We start from the raw sequence: 21,062 nt of genomic DNA, 5'->3' as shown, positions 1-21,062 counted from the left end.
TCAGCCAGAGTTTCGGGTGTGTTCATTGTGAAACCTGGCCCCACCTTATCATGCGAATTCCTGAGGTCAGCTGGCCCAGGATGTGAGTGGGCGTTAAGGCGTCTGGGGAGGGAACTCAAAACTGGATTATAGATGGCAGAGAGTTGGTGTCGTAAACCCCGCCTCTGTTCAAAGATGGTCGCTCACAGTGGACATAGATGCTTCTTTCACTCCTCTTTCAAACCATCTGTCCTCTCTGTCCAAAATGTGAACATTGGCATCCTCAAAGAGTGTCCTTTATCCTTAAGATGCAGATGGACTGCTGAGTCTTGTCCTGTGGAGGTGGCTCTTCTGTGTTGTGCCATGCGCTTGTGAAGTGGCTGTTTGGTCTCTCCAATGTAGAGGTCTGAGCATTCCTCGCTGCACTGTACAGCATACACCACATTGTTAAGTCTGTGTTTTGGAGTTTTGTCTTTCGGGTGAAAGACAGATTCTTTGCAAGCTCCTTTGACTACGATGACCTGGATGACTGAGAACCTTCACAGACAATCAGAAGAATGTTGGCTAAAAATAAGGGTGGCCTAAAAAAGGAAAAGTCCAGGAAAAGTTATTGTAGTGGAGGCTAAAAATCAAAATGTGGACTCAAAATGAGCACAACTGGCAACTGTAGAATGCTAACATCATTGCCGTTGTAGTTGGGTAAGGTTTGCTTAAATGAATAACTGAACTCCTCAAACTCCAAAGGATAGGCCAGCCATCTTTTGGAAAAATCTATTTTCTGCCACTTGTCTCAATGATCTCATTCTTGTTTTCACTGCTCAAGCTTGTGACTAAAATTTGAAGTAAACCGGTAAACTGGCAGCTTCCCTTTTGCACTCTGCTCGGTGCAGCGTTTGCATCACTGCGGCCCCATCCGTCTATCATTCTCCTGTTCCCCTAACTTGTGAACCAGACCGCGAGATTCTTGAACTCCTTCACTTGGGACAGCGATTTATCCCTTCCATGGTTTCAGACTTAGAAGTGGCAATTCTCATCCTGACCGTTTCACACTGCTGTGAACTGCTGTAGCACGAGCTTGAGGCCACCGCCTGATGAAGCCAACAGAACCACATCATCTGTGAAAAGATGACATGAGATTCTGAGGCCACCAAGGTGGAAGCCTTGTGCCTAGAAATACTGTTCTTCTCCAGGTCCACAAAGCACATGCAGACTGATTGGACAAACCTCTGACGAACACTCGAACAACCTCGAGAGGATAAAGAGCCGGTGCAGCGTTCAAGCTCCTCCTGAATCCTGGCATAGGCAATGAGATTGAGCGGTGTGATTCCCTGTAGTAGTTTCACTATATATAAGTGAAGTGTAAAAACAAACAAATAAATAAAACATAAAAAGATGATCATTAGGGATTGCAGTAGCAGATCACGATCGCGTTTAATGACCACACAGTCCAGCTTTTCTTTTGAACTCACACAGTGTACCGCCTCCACACAAATTACGGTTCTATAGAAAACAAGCTAATTAATTTTTTTTCCTTTGCCCACCATCCTTTGCCACACCTACACATAATCACCTAAAAAGTTTCAGAAACACAAAACCAAGTCACCCTCGCTGTACGTGAACTCCTCTTAAATGGGGAATGCAAACAATGTCTGCAAATCATAGAAACGGTCTGCAATTTCAGGATGTGCTTAAAAAACAATGGCAATCACTATATTTGATCAAAGCCTTAGATTACTTGAAGTGACCTGAGGTCCAATAACGAAACTACCTCTGCAGACGTTAAAAGAAACTGAAAACAATCGACTGCGGGGTCTCGGGTTCGACGCTTAACGAGACCCTCTGATTATATTCTTCAGCTGGGTTGAAATAGGATGACAGATTGGAGTTTAAGCAAACTGCCAGACTAGACGTGCTGCATGGCAAGAAAGCATGCACAGAGCCCTGACTTGGCAGTATATTCGAATATGAAACACACCAAGTATGCTGATTATGAAAAGGACTGCAGAAATCTAATTATATTATGCAAAATAGGCTGAAAGGCTGTGAAATGATGTAATACATCTGAAGTGCGACGGCTGATGAATTTGCTCAAGAAAGGCTTCTTCAGTTGTATGAGGTATATTGTCTACTGGGTGCTTCCAAGAACAAGAACTTCCAGCTCCATTGGTTAATCACCTTGTTCAAACACATTTAACAGTCATGTTTACACACACCCAGTCCACAGATTTCAAACCAGACAGAAGAGAGCGTCTCCTGTTACCTATCTGCTAAGCAATTCCTCCGATCCACAAGCACCACGTGGAGCACATTCTAATTAATTCCTGTTGCCAATTTGTCCGCATTTCAGCACCTATGTGAGGTGTTCTGTCTAATCACTGCCAGGTTTAAAGCATAAAATCAATAATGAGCTGAACAGCAGGTCAAGTCATCATACATGCTGCATGCTGGGAAGGAAAAGAACCCAGAATACTAAAGCAGGTTATCCACAGCTTCATGCTATGCGCAGATCAGGTGTGTGTTGATGAACTGGAGGCTGCAGTAAAAGCATCAACATTTTAACAGATTAATTCAAAGTGCTCCTGCAGCTGTCAATATCCCTGTGAAAAAATGGTTTTCCATTATGTGGCAATTTCGCGTAGCTTGTTGTGGTGTTGAAACATTTTAAATTTGCAGCATAAACACTTGCAGGAGTTCTTTGAAAAATGCTGCTCAGTGAGAAATACACAGATGCATTTGCGTCATGTTTGTCTACCATAGAAATCTTTATATGGCAGTGTTTGGGAAGCCCTGTTTTCTGATGTGCTTCCATTTCTTCACATTTATGAGCATAATATGAAGGGCTTTCATGTGTTCTGTGTGATTTATTCGTATTTGTAGCTGAAGGCTGTTTGTTAAGATTTTCATATTGCTCGAGGTAAGGTCATGTTTTTCCATATCTTGATACAGAAAGCCTCACCTGACAGGTAACAGCAGAGAATGCTGGTCTGAGACGTCATGAGACGTCCTACTTTTATGTGTCTGTATTATATTCATGAAACGTTTATAGCAGAAGAGAAAAATGTTGGCCGTTTTGGAGAATGCACTGCACAAGAAAACATCACTGCTTCATTACTGTTTATGAAACAGCCCCATCTCCCGCCTTCTTTTGCAGTTCATCTCTTGTTTGGAGTGAAAATGAAAGGAAAATAGTGTCACAGTTTTACACTATCTGCCTGTTTGCTTTGTAAAATCCACTTGCTAGTAATTTGTCACTTGGCATGTTTTGTGGAAACACAGTTATAATATATTTATGAAATATGTGCGGTGGCTCCAAAAGGTTGGGAGACACTGGTCTAGAGTTTGCTAATATTAGCTCCCATGATGTGAGAAAATCATACTGCTTACAGATTGACCATTCCAGTGAGTACAAGGAAGCTTCTCATCGAATCTTAATATTATTATCCTGTTAAAAGTTACAATTACCTTAGAACCCCGTATCTCTTATATGAGTATGTTTAGTTGACTTTTTATAAGGCAGTACCATTACAGTGGCAACTAAAAGAAAAACAATACTACATTTGCAAACACACCCACACGTACATACGCACACACGAGCGCACACAAATCTCACGCTGAAAGATACAATTAGCAGCATGAGAACACACGCCGATCGATTATGAGCTTGAATCGGAAATTAAAATGGACTTGCAGCAGGAGATTATAAAGCTGGGGACGGTCGTGGGTTTGCCACTAAGACGTCCCAGCTGACTTTAGAGATGTGTCTCCAACTCCCCTTGATATCTTTAGCTTCCTGGTTTCTGTCTCCCTATGGAGCTGATATTTCTGTCACACATCCTCATTAAATAATACACCAGCTAGACATTGTAATTTGGGGAAATGCCTTCAAAGCACACATATACACACACCCTATTATAAAAACACACACACACACACATACTACCCAGCACAGTACAAGAAAGGGTTTGCCTAATCCCAAGTTAATGAAAAGAAGAAGGCTGAGACCAATAATCTCTTGCAATTTGTCAGTCTGTACAAATCCACTGTGGAATTAAAGATAATAATAGCAAATGCCAATTCTGTGATCAATATCTGTCTAAAAGTACACGTTTCAATATTCTGAAATGTTCTGCGAAAAAACAACAACACAGCAGATGATTTAACAAAGAAGGGGTTTTGTTTTTGTTTGAAAGAAGCAGATTCAATGAACTGCTATCAGGTTCCAATGATCAGCTTCCAGCTGTGATGGGATCAATAAAACAGAGAAAACACCATTGATTTATTTTTCCCTCTGCTCATTAGAGGAACGCAGACCTTTCTACTGTAAATAGAAGAACTGAGAGACGACGACGGAAACAGAACGGGGTGGTTTAAAAATGACGAAAGAAGTCATAAATACTGCAGTTGGTTTTCACAGCAGCAGAGAGGCAGGACAAATGGCTCATTTATACAGGAAGAAGCGTGCGGTTGAAAAAATCGGGTTGGCTCATGTTATAGGATTAGTTGTCGGACAGTGTAACTGTTGTTCTGTCCCAACCTTCTCCATCTCCCACCAAAGTTTCATTCTGTATTTAATTTCATGGTGCGCGGCGTCAAAGTGCAGGAATGTTAAAAATTTCAATATCTAGGCGTGGGTGCAGATTGCACTTTCTCTGCTCCGTCACTGAAACGGCTTTATACCAGTGAGTGAAAGGCTACGTTTACGACAGTTTCTCTTTAATTAGTTTGTCAGGGCAGAGGCAGCGCGGCCCACGGGGGGAAGCAGCTGTGTGACAGCGAGCACCTGCTCAGTGAAGAACTCTCAGTCAGAGTTACAGACACGTTTGTAATGTCTGGAAGCATTTAGCCTAAAACTCAAGCGATCATGTAGAGTAATGGAAACACGGACGGAAATGTAATGTCAAACTACATTCAACACATAACAGCATTTAAGATTTTCAAAATAAATGTATTCCATATTAAAACACTATCTTTTAAACAGGACATATATATATATATATATATATATATATATATATATATATATATATATATATATATATACACACATTAGGGGTGCAACGATACTCGTGTGGATATTGAACCGTTCGATACAGTGCTTTCGGTTCGGTACGCATATGTATCGAACAATACAAAATTTTTAATTTATTTGATCAACTTTCCTTCTGACGATGCTGTCTGTGCTGAGCGCTCAGTGGATCTGCGCTCGACAGTGCAGCCTAGGCGGAGTAGTCGAACGCAGATTCACTGAGCGCAGGGCAAGCTAGTGAGACAGAAGCTAAGCTCATTGCAACATGGCAAATTGAACCTCCCGCACCCTCATTCAGATCTGGCGTTTGGAACTATTTTGGTCTTCATGTGACGTATGACCCTGAAGGTAAGCGCAGATATCCAAGAAAGGGTCTCCAGTATGAAGAGTTGGACAGCACCAGGCCCAGACATGGTTCACGCCTACTGGCTAAAGAAGCTGACTGCACTCCACGAGCGTCTGGCAGCACAAATGAACCAGCTGCTAGTTAACGAGAGACACCCGGAATGGCTAACCGAAGGTTGGACGGTCCTGATCCCCAAGGACCCCAAGAAGGGACCGGTCCCCTCCAACTACCGACCAATAACCTGCTTCAGCACCACGTGGAAGCTCCTGTCAGGCATCATATCGGCTAAGATGAACAGGCACATGGGTCAATACATGAGCGGGACACAGAAAGGAATTGGCAAGAATACCAGAGGCGCAAAACACCAGCTACTGCTAGACAGAACAGTCAGCCGAGACTGCAAGACCAGACTGACCAACCTGTGCACTGCCTGGATTGATTACAAGAAGGCCTATGACTCAATGCCCCACAGCTGGATACTGGAATGCCTAGAATTGTACAAGATCAATGGGACCCTAAGAGCCTTCATCAGGAACTCAATGGGGATGTGGCGTACAACACTAGAGGCCAACTCCAAGCCCATAGCACAAGTCACCATCAAGTGCGGGATCTACCAAGGAGATGCTCTGTCCCCACTGCTGTTCTGCATAGGCCTGAACCCCCTCAGTGAGATCATTAACAAGACTGGCTACGGATACCGACTACGGAACGGAGCAGTTGTCAGCCACCTCCTGTACATGGATGACATCAAGCTGTATGCCAAGAGTGAACGAGACATCGATTCACTGATCCACACTACCAGGCTATACAGCAATGACATTGGAATGTCGTTCGGACTGGAGAAGTGTAGTCGGATGGTAACAAAGAGAGGGAAGGTAGTCAGAACTGAGGGGATTGAACTACCAGAAGGCAACATTGCAGACATAGAGGACAGTTACAAGTACCTGGGGATCCCGCAGGCGAATGGGAACCATGAAGAGGCCGCTAGAAAAGCTGCAACCACCAAGTACCTGCAGAGGGTCAGGCAAGTCCTGAGGAGTCAGCTGAATGGTAAGAACAAGATCCGGGCCATCAACACGTACGCCCTGCCCGTGATCAGGTACCCTGCTGGGGTAATAGGCTGGCCAAAGGAGGAGATAGAAGCCACTGACATAAAGACAAGAAAGCTCCTTACCATGCATGGAGGGTTTCACCCCAAGTCCAGCACCCTGAGGCTGTACGCTAAGCGGAAGGAAGGGGGCCGGGGACTGGTGAGTGTCAGCACCACAGTCCAGGATGAGACAACGAACATCCAAGAATACATTGGGAAGATGGCCCCAACTGACCGAGTGCTCAGTGAATACCTCAGGCAGCAGAAACCCAAGAAAGAGGAGGGAGACGAGGAACCATCATGGAAGGACAGGCCCCTGCACGGTATGTACCACCGACAGATAGAGGGGGTGGCTGATATCCAGAAATCCTACCAGTGGCTGGACAAAGCTGGACTGAAAGACAGCACAGAGGCACTAATCATGGCAGCACAAGAACAAGCTCTGAGTACAAGATCCATAGAGGCTGGGGTCTATCACACCAGGCAAGACCCCAGGTGCAGGCTGTGTAAAGATGCCCCAGAGACAATCCAGCACATAACAGCAGGGTGCAAGATGCTAGCAGGCAAGGCATACATGGAACGCCATAACCAAGTGGCCGGCATAGTGTACAGGAACATCTGTGCCGAGTATAACCTGGAAGTCCCGAGGTCAAAATGGGAGATGCCCCCAAGGGTGGTGGAGAATGACCGAGCTAAGATCCTGTGGGACTTCCAGATACAGACGGACAAAATGGTGGTGGCTAACCAACCGGACATAGTGGTGGTAGACAAACAGAAGAAGACGGCCGTAGTGATCGATGTAGCGGTTCCGAATGACAGCAATATCAGGAAGAAGGAACACGAGAAGCTGGAGAAATACCAAGGGCTCAGAGAAGAGCTCGAGAGGATGTGGAGGGTGAAGGTAACGGTGGTCCCCGTGGTAATTGGAGCACTAGGTGCGGTGACTCCCAAGCTAGGCGAGTGGCTCCAGCAGATCCCGGGAATAACATCGGAGATCTCTGTCCAGAAGAGCGCAGTCCTGGGAACAGCTAAGATACTGCGCAGGACCCTCAAGCTCCCAGAGGACCCGAGCTTGAAGGATAAACCGCCCGCAGGGGCGTGCTGGGTGTTTTTATATATATATATATATATATATATATATATATATATATATATATATATATATATATATATATATATATATATATATATATATGTATTAGTATTTAATACATATATATATATATATATATATATATATATATATATATATATATATATATATATATATATGTATTAGTATTTAATACATTTTTATGTCATATAAGTGGAATGTTTTTTGTGAGTTAGGTGAGTTGGTGGATATCAGAACAGAGCTGGAAAGACAATGGCCTTGCTGTAAACACAGCTTCAAAAACTTTCGTTTACACAATGCCGTTATAGAAGTACATCCTGACTCACTTTAGTACAGCTGACAGCTGAGTTGAGATTAGTTGATATGTTTGTAGTTTTCCTGCTTTATTAGTTTTTTTCTTGTAACATTTTGTCCTTTAGTTGTGTATTATATGCTTCAGTAGAATAGTGTACCATGACTGTGTATGGTTCTTCACTCCTCAGGCTACAACGTCAATCATAAAAACAGTGTGACTGATCACTCACTCAAGCTTCTTCACATAAAAAGCAGGCAAGGTCTTCTGCTGAGCAGGGATCCTAAATAAGTACTTACTGCAACATCTCACTAAATCAATATATTATTTACTGCTTTTGTGACTAGATGACTGTATATTCATATAACTGGCAACAAAGTTTCATTTTTTTCTGAGATTCCTGATATCTAAGCATTTGGCCACTTGTTTCATTGTTTATGTTATTGAAAATATTTCTTTAATTAAATGCATCATTAAAACATTAACAGCAGCAAAAGACATATTGGTACAAAAAAAGAATCCCATACCTTCATTCAAACTTCAAGGTTATCCAAATACACTGTTCTATAATCGTCATTGTGGATCAGCTGCCATTTAGAGTCTAAATTTTGGACCACGTGTAGACATCTGCCCAAGAGGTCCACGTGGACCATTGCGTTTGTGCCAAATGACAAAATCGAGCTCAAACCGGCCCAGGCGGCAACAGAGACGCTTAAACGAAGAACTGGCCTTCACACCTCCTCTGAGCGTTCTGCGGGTGCCAGACGCACAGTGATTGACATCTCTCTCCGTCAGGCTTGTACTTTGAGTTCGGTGGCATCTCACAACTTTCAAAACTTTAACTCCACCCAGGTCTAATGAACCAAAAATAACTGCAGCTATATAACTTTACATAAGATGTTTATTTCCTCTGGTTCTTCATGTGGGTATTGAGGTGTTAATTGTCTGTGTGTATCTTTTAAACCAACTGCTTGTTTGGTTTGTGTGTAATGTGTTAGTGTTTGCTCCCCCCTGTGGGCTTGAGCCAGAGTTTTGGCACAAAACTGGAGTTAATTTCTGTTTATTTCACCTTTTCTGAGGGCCCAGAACTACCATCTCATTTTTTGGTAAAACTGTTTTGGTGATATTTGGATCTTTACAACTTTTTGGGGGATAAAATAAAACTCCTACTGTGACGGTAACTGTGTTCCTCATCTCCACCCAGCTCAGTTCCTCACTTCACACAAACAAATCACTGTAGACCAGCCCTGTATATTCTAATACAGTACAACATATCAAAGGCCCACACAGTATAGGTTATTACAGAATGTACTACACAATATATCTTCTTGGATTACATCACTGCTAATCTAGCAATGCTTCAAAGAACAATGACTATATTCTCTAAATAGCTGTGTCATGGGAAGTTCAGTGCTCCACCCTCAAAAATGTACTAAGACTACACTGATCACGACTCATCGGAAAGCAATGGAGAGAAGAGAAAGTAAAGGTGGAAACAGAGCTGTAAACTATACTCTAAAGACGGAGAGAGAGAAAAATAAAACAAGAAATAGCAAAAGGTTGACTCCTTGGAAAAGGAAAACCACGTAGATGGGACCAGCTGTGCTTTGTGTGGTGATAAGAAAAACCAGGAAAAAGAGAGAGAGAGAGTGATGAATGGAGAACGGTGATGATGCCAGGCTGGCTGCTCCTCCACTCCTCTCGCCTCCTCTGTGCGTTCCCACAAAGGAGAATAAAATGTTTAAATTTCATCTGTGGGACGACCTTGACTAGCTGAGAGCGGAATTAAATTTCTGTGGAGAAGAGTGGATGTTCGAGTGGCTAGACTGAAACAGATCATGTACGACATGATTAGAAAATACTGAATAACACCGGGAGGGCCACGATACATAATGGATCACAAGTTGCTTGCTGCCTGCACTGAGCAGTGCATTTCAGACAGGAGCTGAAGGTGAAGGGACGCGAGGCTTTCAAAGGGTGGTTTGTTTGAGCTGAAGAAAAAGTGCGCGTGCACGGCTCCTTGTATGCTGCTAATACTACAAATATGCTTTTCACTTTTTCTTATTCACTCATTTGAGTTTTTGTGAAATTTAATGTGACAATCACAAGGACAAAGATTCAACGCTGCTCGTTTCAGAGAGACTGACGAGCTTTAGCAGTATGAGCCTGGGTCTCATTCCACACTTGAACTGAGGATCTTTTGACTATAAGGTGAACATTTCAAGCGTTCTACCGTGGACTGAACATATTGTAAACTATAGGGTAAAGGTTAATGGATTGCGGACAGTGGAAAGCATTTTAAATATCACTGCTTAGGTACAGCTGCTGGCATTTGTCCTGTGATGCATGTGCCATTGCAATAGTAAGACCCGTCTAAATTGTAAGTCACTGTTATGTAACTTTAACTCCAATCCTCTCCTAAAGCTTTAACCTTAAAATTCAACAAAATAGTAAAAACAAAACTGATTTCATGAGACAAAACTACATTCTTCAGGTTCAAGTCTAAATATTTACATTAATCCACAAGATGTGCTTTAAAAAAGTACCACAAACATCAGGTTTTTTTTTCAAACCGTGACATTAACTGCTTAGCCTGATTGGGCAGTGGGACATCTACTGCCCAACTCATCGCCAATTATGAATGATTTGGAGCTCAAGGCTCATCTGAATTCTTCAGAGTTGTTCGGTTGTGCCCGAACTTTCTTTCTTCGCATGTTTGATATTTGTGACTTACATCAGTAATCGATGATGTTTCAATAAGGTACACACAGCGGTAAATACAGGATTACCTAACATTGACCCGGTTTTACAAATTTCTTCAATTCCCTTTTCTAACCCTCTCTGTGGAATATACAGTAGCACGCAGGACCTCACCCAAACCCTGCACTTTCCCCCTCCTCTTTTGGCCTTTTCAGCACAAATGTCACTGCATTTAAACAGTGCAAACTGATGGCTCCCAACCATATTTGCTCTGCTGCAAGAACGGGCAACTGTTTGCCTTCACACAGGATTTGCTGGCTTTAGCTTTTAGCTAGTCTCCAGGTTTGCCTCAGGCGTAAAAGGCCTGCTGTGTTCACAGAACATTAATGAACACCAATTATCCTACCTACATGATGTTCACAGCTTTATCCTGAACAAAGTGCTATATTTGTACCCTGATTAAGATAATATTAGGCACTGTATGTGGACTAATGTATATGTTAGAGCTGACAGTTTTGCCTCAAGTCTAGAATGTAGAATACATGTAGAAAGAGGTATGAAAACTGCATTTCTGACCCTGTCATAAGTAACAACACCCCTATCCACCCAATCCTGTCTTTCAAAGCTGAAAATGCCCAGAGTTATCAAACCCTAAGCTGAGTCAGACAGACTATTCATTCCCTATGATATCCTTTAGGCTTCCACTTTCGATGAAATAAACCTGTCTTAAATGAGCACTTTGCTGAGCAAAGAAAATGTCTCACAGCTGTCTCATAAACAGCAGATTTAAGGCTGCCTACCCTTCTTATTTGAGTGTGTGGCTGTGTATGCATCCATGTTTCTGTGTGAGCATCTTACTGGAAATCCATGATTGAAAATCTTCACCTGCAGATCTCACAATGTGACTTGGAAAGAAATCCTGCTGCTTGTTCTCCTTCTTAGCAGAGTTCCTTGGATTATTATTCTGAATGCTATCTTCCTGCTATTGATGTACGGTATTATCTTGTGGTACGGATAAGTTTTGTATTGTACTGCGACTGCCAGTGACCAATCACAACTGGTCTGGGAATTTTTCTTTACTCTCACCGTTTTGGGTGCAAAATTCTTTTGAGTGCAGATAAAGACAGCTTACTTTTACCTCCTTTGCTTTTTAACATTTTCTCGCCCCAGCAGGGTTACTCCTCATCATGTCTGAGAGTATCTGCAATTTGATTAGTGACCTCTCTGTGCCAGTAGCATGTTTCTTTGTCTTTATTTTCAGATAATCCTATGGTAATCCTGTTGTACGTAAACTGATATCTGCTGGGCTCTGTGTTTTCTGGTGAGGTGAGTTGTCTGCAACTGTGCTGACAAAGCTTGAAATCAACCAATTTTGTGGCGGAGGAGCCGGACAATCTGTTTCTCATCTTCGACTTCAACTTTAGTTGCAGGAGCAGTTTCACTTCGATAGACTGGACGAGTCGGATGACACTTTTCCTTCTGCTGCTGAATCACACACTCTCTCTAACACACACACACACACTGTGGCTCACATTCGCAGAAACCCACACACGTGCTTTAAGACGTGCGTGCATAAACAAATGCGCACAGACAGAAAGAAACCCTTTGACACGAGTGAAAACAGCTGCATTGGAAAACACGCACGTGAGCGCACACTCACAGGAAGGAGTTAGCAGACATCTGCTCCACGGCTGTCTGTAATCGCCTGGTGACTGAACAAGCAGGAGACATTTATCACCCCCTCCTCAGAGAGGCAGGCGACATCTCCTCCAACACCTCCACCCACACCTCCTCCGATCTGCTGCCTCTGTATCACAGCTGCGACAGTGTTCACCTCCTCTCCGCTGCATCTCCTCTGTCAAATCCATTCTTGGCTCTTTATAATCGCCTCCTCTCACCTTCCTCTCCTGTCATCTTTTCTTTACATTTTTAAGACTCTCCAAGCACGTTTATGGGAGCGCTTCATTTCTTCATAAGGCTCGACCGTTTGTCTTTTTCGTCTAATGACTCCGAGTTTCTCCTTACCTCTTTCACCTTCTCCTCTGCCCTTCCCGCTCTTCTTTTTTTATTCCTCTAAAGGCCGGACTGGCATCATGCTTTACTGTCACTCCCTGACCTTACCTGTCTCTCATAACTAGTAGGTTGGCAGGAGAGTAAAAAGAGGTCACACATATATTGAGCTGAGACTAAGAAATGTTTCTGAGCATCCCTGAACAAAACATCCCTACCAGAAAGCTGCACTTTGACAGTATTTTAGACTTATTGCAGTTTCACATCGTAAATCACGCCGCTTTCTATATCTACATGACACAACAAAGCTTTACCGGTATGTATTGCCAACTCTGCATCGGGTGGTATTACATCGATTTGTCACCACTAAATGTTATATTATTTTCACTAGTTTATTTACAGAGAATATCTATTAATAAGTGTCATAAAACATTCAGTGCAGAAAGAACAAGTACACTGCAAACGGCTGATGTAAGATTGCAGCTCATTATTTAAACTGTGCAGCTGAGCACGGTGAATCCAAACGAACACAACAGCATCACAATAAACGATGAGCAGTAAACTGTAATCACAGGTATCTTGTCAGTGTTCGCGCTGCATTGCCTGCTATGAAAAACTACGTATCAGATGATACAAAAATATGAAGCTTAATCTAGCCTGAAGGGTCAGTTACAGACGCTCTACAATTTGCATGCACACTAAAGCAATGTTATAAAAGTTGTTTTAGGTCCAACTAAGATATTAATGTTATTATCTACAGAAAATATTGCATTCAGTGAATAATTTTATTTTTAAAGACTTCCTTTGATTTTCAGATGGAGCAAACTGTTTTAAAAGAGGAATGTGAGCAAGGGGTCGACACGTGTGACGGTGCATCAAAGGCAAATGGTTTACTTGGCTCACAAGTCAGGTAGGAGAGCGTCTGAGCAGAATCTTGAACGAGTCCTCAAAGAGGTCAGCACCAACTCCGAGGACAGCAGATCATATATTTGGGTTTTTTTCTCTTGTAGGTGTCCCACTGCCCAGATTCTCCCGACCAGTTGTCTCAAAGTGTCATTTGTTGTCAGAGGAAAAAAGTCAACGCTTAACGTTAGAGTGTTAAAGTTTAAATGCAAACCCCTTGTTCATTACAGCTGGCTGTGATGCTTCCATCACCGCTCGTCAGCTTTCTGCTATAAAATGACACATATAGTTCATGTACTTACATCTGACAAAAGTGGTAATTACAGTGATAGCAGAATTACATTTCTCTGCTGAATATTAACGATGGGTTAATGCTTCCATCGTCTTTAAGATCGAGTAAAATAGCAATTTATTGCAGAAAAAAATACATGTTATGTTTTCTCACAAACCTACACAAATGACTCACTGTTCCAGGGGTCATCTGTTCTGAAGATGCACATAAAGGGAATATTACTGCTGCAAAAAACACTCACACTGGAGGAGCAATGTCAGCTTTTTCAGTGTTGATCTGATAATGCTGTGGAGGGGGAAAAGTGTTTTTTTGGGTTACCAATATCTAAAGGCAAACATGTTGAGGAAAGTATCTGCAGAGAACATCCTTTAAAAATCTGTTTATGGCATTTTTTTGTGAGTTCACTATAAGATACCAGGACCAAAATATTAGAGCAGCCTTGACAAAAAACGCATGACTCTAACCAACCTTTGGAGACCTAGCCCCAGAGCTGAACATGTAGAATATTTATAGACGTCTGTAAAGCCTTGGGCTGACTCGCTGTGTGACAGTTCTCTGCAACACATTTGCTTTCTGTGTGTGATTTTCATCTTGACATGGGAACAGTATGAGCACTTTAAGACGAGTTGGTAAACAACGTAGCACGCTACACACATGTTGATAAATGTGCTATATCTGCTAATACAGTGCTGCTGTGTGATGCACCTGCCCTAATCGATGTCTTCTTAATATTGATGCTATTCTAGCACTGATAAAATTATCTGCTGTAAAGCAGCTATCAGTAAAAAGCTAAACTGATATGCATTTTCTGTAATTAATGCAATGCCCATGTTACAAACCTCTTAGAAACTGCAGAGATTGCAGATATATGTAAACACTGTATTAACAGATCAGGTTCTAGATCCCTGAATTTGCCCCGCCCACTGCAGATGAAACTGAAGGCTGTAATTCTGACTGAAAACACAAACTCAGGCAGTGCAGGAGGGATAATGAAGGGGAACAACAACTTCTGGGATAAAATCAGAAGAAAATTGAGAAATTTAAAAAAGGCACCAAAAGGAATAATTTGCAAATCCAGCTATTTTTGTTGTTGTTCACTTAAAAAATTATAATTTAAGATGATTGGTTTGAGCCTGCTGAATGAATTATTAGGCACCTATTTCAATTTCCATTAATGTCCCTCTTTATACATCCGCTACATCGAGCTCATCCTTTCATTTATGTAAGCTGGTCTGTAATTTTGCACTTTTGCAGCATACATTTATGGACAAAAGCCCCATCACGCACCCTGCTATTTGTGCAAGACGGGGTCAATCTGAAGAGCATGCTGAAATCGACTGTAGTGTTGCAACATGAGCAAGTTCATTAAGTTTCCTTCCTCCCATATATTACACAACTGGAAGTAGCATTCCTGCAAAGTGGAAGATTTCAGGGACCACAGCAACTCAGCCATGAAGTGGCAGACTACATAAGGTCACAGAGCGGGTTCACTGAGTGCTGAGGTGCATAGTGCGTAAAAGTCAACAACACACACACACACACATACAAATCAATCAACACAAACACCGTGTGCCATCTATCAGCGCACAGGTAACTGGGAGTGAACGGTGAAGCGCAGCGGGGGCGTCCTTGGACAAAACAAGGGAAAGGAAGAAAAGTGGTTGGATCAAACAGAGGAAATGACTGCAGACAGTTTGAAGCCACTGGGGTGAAATGGTAAGGCGAGACGGACTATCAGTTATGTCTGCAGCGACTTACTGAAAAACAAGCATGTGCAACAAAGAGATGGGTGGCTGACATATGCTAGCATTTTGAGTAATAAAACCAAAAGGAAAGTCATCGATTCGCTGATTGTTAGACCGTAAAGTAGCAGCGCTGTAAGTGCCTCTGGAGAGGGAAGAAATCACATGTGATAGAACAATGCTGCTTATAGTGCAAAGCCACACCTCAGTCTGTATTTCACTCCTTTACAATTGTGGGCAAAAAAGCACAAAGCTCTAATCTGCATGGATGAATCTTCTCCCTCTGCACAGAAGACAGAAGACAAAGCCTGGAAACTGGTAATTATACAAGTACTAGAAGCTTTCCCGTGATTTTGTCCCTTCCTGTTCAATTTGGCAGCAAATATTGATTTAGCTTTAGTCATAATTTGCATTTTTTGAGTTTTAGTCTAGTTTCAGTAAACTAAATATCCAAAATATAATAAGATATAGTTAAATAAAAATGTATTTAACTATAAATTTTAGTGTAATATTTGCCATGAGATTTGAATTGAATTCAAAATCCTGCTCCTCACATACAAGGTCTTACACAACTGGAAGTAGCATTCCTGCAAAGTGGAAGATTTCAGGGACCACAGCAACTCAGCCATGAAGTGGCAGACTACATAAGGTCACAGAGCGGGTTCACTGAGTGCTGAGGTGCATAGTGCGTAAAAGTCAACAACACACACACACACACATACAAATCAATCAACACAAACACCGTGTGCTGGGAGCTTCGTGGCAGCGGTTTCAAAGGCAAAGCATCTCCTGTAGGTGTAATGCATAGCACATAGCACAGAAAGACCACCCACTTCTTTTTAGTGTTTTTAGAAGGATATGTGTTTAAGCACAGCTTTAATTTGACACGTTTATGCAGTAAAAATCAACACTGCTTATATACTGATGCACAAATTCTAAGATCCAGAAGATTAAAAGTATATATAGACAAGGAAAGTGCCAGGAATCAGCGAGGGTTGCATAATTTCTAGGTGGTAACTAAACAGGGCAGGTGGTGCTAATCTAAGGTGTGTGTGCTGTGTGCGGGTGGAGAGGGGGTCACAGAGGTGAGAGCCAGTTCTGAATAATTTCTTCCATGTCTTTTCTACTCTTCCTCACCACTCTCCTCCCCCTCCTCCCTCCTGCCCTGGAGCCAGACTTTCCTGGCTGCTTCTTTGTTAAAATGACAGGTCCTAATAGAATAAATAAGGCACCTATTTTTACCTGGCTCCTGGCAGGGTGATCACACTTACACATACCAGCACACGACACTGCACCGAGGAGGATGGTAAAAACCCAACACCTGATTTGGCGGAGAAGGGGGGCTGCGGTTGAGGTCGTAGTGATTTAGTTGAGAGAGAAAGTGAGGGGAAAGGTGGAGAACACTAGTCGGAGGCAAAGAAGATAGAGAAAAGATTGATGGTGAAAACAATAGCAAAGACATTTAATCTCGTGCAGCACTTCTCACTGTGTGTTTACTGCAGGTACACCTTCACTGGCATCTGAAATTCCTGTCACTATTCAATATTTTCAATTTGATCTGACATTTAACAATTTAACAAGCTCTATAATGTCACCTTTAGGTGGTTTTGAAGCGTATTCCGTTTTTAATTGCTGCTGGAGTGTTTTGACAGAACTCCAAAGCATCTAATTATTTTGAAGCTGTTTTCGAGCAAACTAGTCCCCACATATTTTCCATGTAACAGGTCACTCAGTGAATGAGACACGAGACAAACTAAATAAGGCTAATCATATTCACATCCACTCTGTGCTTAGACAGCTGCGGTACTGTCCTAATTTCAGGAGTGTTTAAAAGAAGTTCTTGAAATATTTTCTGAGCAAGCCACACAATAGGTAACGATTTTCCTCATTAGTATGGAAGCATATAAGCTTGGGAGACTGGTCTAGAACTTCCTCTATTAGTCATAAAGTTTAAAGTCCGAACCAAATTTTGCAACAAAATAGAAAATATGTGGTTAAGATTTCAAACTTTTTACATCTGCTGCATTTATCCTCAAATTTATAACATAACCTGTGATCAGCCACAACATTTAGGCCCTGATATCTCAAGTGAATGATATTGATCGTCTAGTGACAATTCTATGTCATACTACATGAGATTGTAGGTCACAAGCACCAAAAAGTATCTCTTAAACCTGCACTGGTGGATTTTAGACACAGAAGTAAAACACAGAAATGCTAACATGCTAGAATGTCCAGGGTAGACAGAATAGCACCCAAACGCCAGCCTGACAACAATAAACTGAAAACAAAGCTTTATTTTGTGGGAAACCAAAGTCAAAGTCTTCAAACAGCAACAACAAACTAGAAAGAAAAACAGAGGGGAGACACACAACGGGTGTTGGTTTCCACCACCTCTTATTTGGATTCTCAGCTACTAAGCTTTGCTCGCTCACTAGCCGTTAGCTTGGCCTGTGCAAGTGTTAGCGCTGCCTAAAGGACACCAACCTGCCAACTCTGGAGAGGTGGAGAAAACAGAAACTTTAAAGGCTCCTAACTCAACACATGTTGTCACTGAAATAAATGTTTGTAACATGAAGGGAGCACGATGCTGTTCATGTCTGATCTCTCGTGTGGTAATTGAGGTCATGTGTCTGACAATAGGAAACTCCGATCACAACCTAGTGCAGGCAAGAAAGCGCCATTAATCACCCAGACAAGGCATCATGGCCAAACACATGGAGGCGCACACAGCGACTGACCATGGTTAATGAGCTATGGCAGCGTCTTCACAAACATAACAGATACAGCAGTGACAGTATCGCAATGTGTGTGTGTGTACATTTCTGTCAATGTGTGTTCTTTTCAGGTTCCTGGGTCATAAGAAACAACTGGCGTAAGTCTTCAATTAACTTTACACACCCTGGTACACTATGTGGTTCTTTAACCCTCTGAGCTCCAGTCTGCTGAGCTATAATTCACAGCTGATGCACTGTCGTCTCCAAATATCCTTAAAATAAAGTTCTTTTTTTTATTAAATTTGTACTCATAATCCACACAGAAGGAGAGGCTGTTTTGAGTACAAACTCAAAAGTTTCCCCTTATATTTCAAACAGCAGTATTTCATTAAGTGGGAAAAATGAGATTTTTTATTTTTTTGCATAAAAATGATATTATAATGATGATATTATACAATCAGAGCATAAACTGCATATGCAGTTTATAAAGAAGAAGAGCTCGGAGCTACACCGACGCATAGATGAGAGGACCGCTGCACACTCGGAAAACTGTTTCTACCCTTAGAAGTCCATTATCTGAAGCCGAATTTCATTTCATGTAGTGAGAAAAACACAACAGCAATTTTTTTCTTTAAATTATGTCGTAACTGATTTCATGTTTCACCATCTAAAAATAACGTAGAAGCAGCTCAAATGCAAGTAGCCAGGATGCAGAAAATGATCCACCAAACTGAATTGGGCACATCTTGTATTTGGAGCAAGGGGTGAGGACATGGATCATCAAACTCTCCTGTGAGCTCATTACTCCCCTCCAAAAGGCCAGGACGTTTCCAAGAAGTCAGGAAGAGATTAAGAAAGATGACTCTGATTTCAAGTTTTTTGCCAATGAAATCAATTTCTTTTCCTGGAAGCAGATGGTCCCGGGCCAGACCAAAACTGTTAGCCCTCTTAGATTGAATCATTTCAGTACTTCACAGCACAGCACAATCATTGTGCTCCCATTTGACAGGAATAATAGATTCTGGGTGGATTTTGCACGAGTTCAGACAATTGGATTTTCATTCCCACATGGACTAAATCAGATGGTTTTATGTTGTTTCAACATGGCAGCTCATGACCACAGATGCAGCGGTAGCACTTTTAAAGAAAAGCAAATCATAATTAGAAATGAAAACTACTACTGGGGAATGTTGCTATTTAAAATATTTATTGTTACTCTGTTATAAATATCAAGAATTTTAACATTAATTAATACAATATATTATTTAAAGGTTGTCAATATCTGCTATGTATTCACGCGTAAGCATAAATCTGACGATAATCAATCGTCGTGAAAAAATAACACGGACTACACGAGTCATTTAGCAGCGTCGGCAACTGGCCTGTCAGATACTGTTAGAAAATGAAGAGTAATCCTCTTTTCCTGATGGCAGAAAAACCCAGTTATTTGATGCCATCTATCAGCGCACAGGTAACTGGGAGTGAACGATGAAGCGCAGCGGGGGCGTCCTTGGACAAAACAAGGGAAAGGAAGAAAAGTGGTTGGATCAAACAGAGGAAATGACTGCAGACAGTTTGAAGCCACTGGGGTGAAATGGTAAGGCGAGACGGACTATCAGTTATGTCTGCAGCGACTTACTGAAAAACAAGCATGTGCAACAAAGAGATGGGTGGCTGACATATGCTAGCATTTTGAGTAATAAAACCAAAAGGAAAGTCATCGATTCGCTGATTGTTAGACCGTAAAGTAGCAGCGCTGTAAGTGCCTCTGGAGAGGGAAGAAATCACATGTGATAGAACAATGCTGCTTATAGTGCAAAGCCACACCTCAGTCTGTATTTCACTCCTTTACAATTGTGGGCAAAAAAGCACAAAGCTCTAATCTGCATGGATGAATCTTCTCCCTCTGCACAGAAGACAGAAGACAAAGCCTGGAAACTGGTAATTATACAAGTACTAGAAGCTTTCCCGTGATTTTGTCCCTTCCTGTTCAATTTGGCAGCAAATATTGATTTAGCTTTAGTCATAATTTGCATTTTTTGAGTTTTAGTCTAGTTTCAGTAAACTAAATATCCAAAATATAATAAGATATAGTTAAATAAAAATGTATTTAACTATAAATTTTAGTGTAATATTTGCCATGAGATTTGAATTGAATTCAAAATCCTGCTCCTCACATACAAGGTCTTAAATAATCAGGCCCAATTTTATCTTAATGACCTTGTAGTACCATATCACCCCATTGGAGCACTAGGCAGATGGCCCCGCCCCTCCCTGAGCCTGGTTCTGCCGGAGGTTTCTTCCTGTTAAAAGGGAGTTTTTCATTCCCACTGTTGCCAAAGTGCTTGCTCACAGGGGGGCATATGATTGTTGGGTTTTTCTCTGCATGTGTTATTGTAGGGTCTACCTTACAATATAAAGCACCTTGAAGCGACTGTTGTTGTGATTTGCCGCTGTATAAATAAAAGTGAATTGATTTGAATAGATGTGCATGTTGTGTTGTTTTAAAAAGTGTGAAAAATACTAAAAATGAAGCTACAGTCTATCAGTAGAGTCTAAAACTGGCTGTTGGTTTCTAACAGTTGTTTTGCCCCAGTCAGTAATTCATTCAGCATTCAGTTTCCATGCATTCACTCTGTTTCAGAACTTGTCACGTCCACTTTCCAACACACTTTTTCCCCTTAGTCCTGTCTCCTGAAATGTTCCAACCCTTCCTGATTGTACTCAGCTAATGATCCTGCACTGCCTGCTCCTAACCATGTGCCAGGTTTCTTTGTTTTTATGCCTGTATTTAGCATGTTGCCTCAGCCTGCTCTCAATATGTTTGTTGAACAAAAATATCAAAGATTGT

At 41.8% G+C, this 21,062-nt stretch overlaps 1 protein-coding gene across 1 annotated transcript in view; it reads right to left on the bottom strand.

Annotated features, from left to right (window-relative positions):
* The window catches only part of astn1 (astrotactin 1), a 481,448-nt gene that overhangs the window by 153,647 nt on the left and 306,739 nt on the right, over positions 1 to 21,062 (bottom strand). The window lies entirely within an intron of this gene.

Source organism: Rhamphochromis longiceps, linkage group LG18 (assembly GCF_057381845.1).
Source record: "Rhamphochromis longiceps isolate RC_006_pf linkage group LG18, R_longiceps_female_GT1.1, whole genome shotgun sequence".
NCBI classification, from domain to species: domain Eukaryota; kingdom Metazoa; phylum Chordata; class Actinopteri; order Cichliformes; family Cichlidae; genus Rhamphochromis; species Rhamphochromis longiceps.
This window is presented reverse-complemented; position numbering and strand designations above follow the sequence as displayed.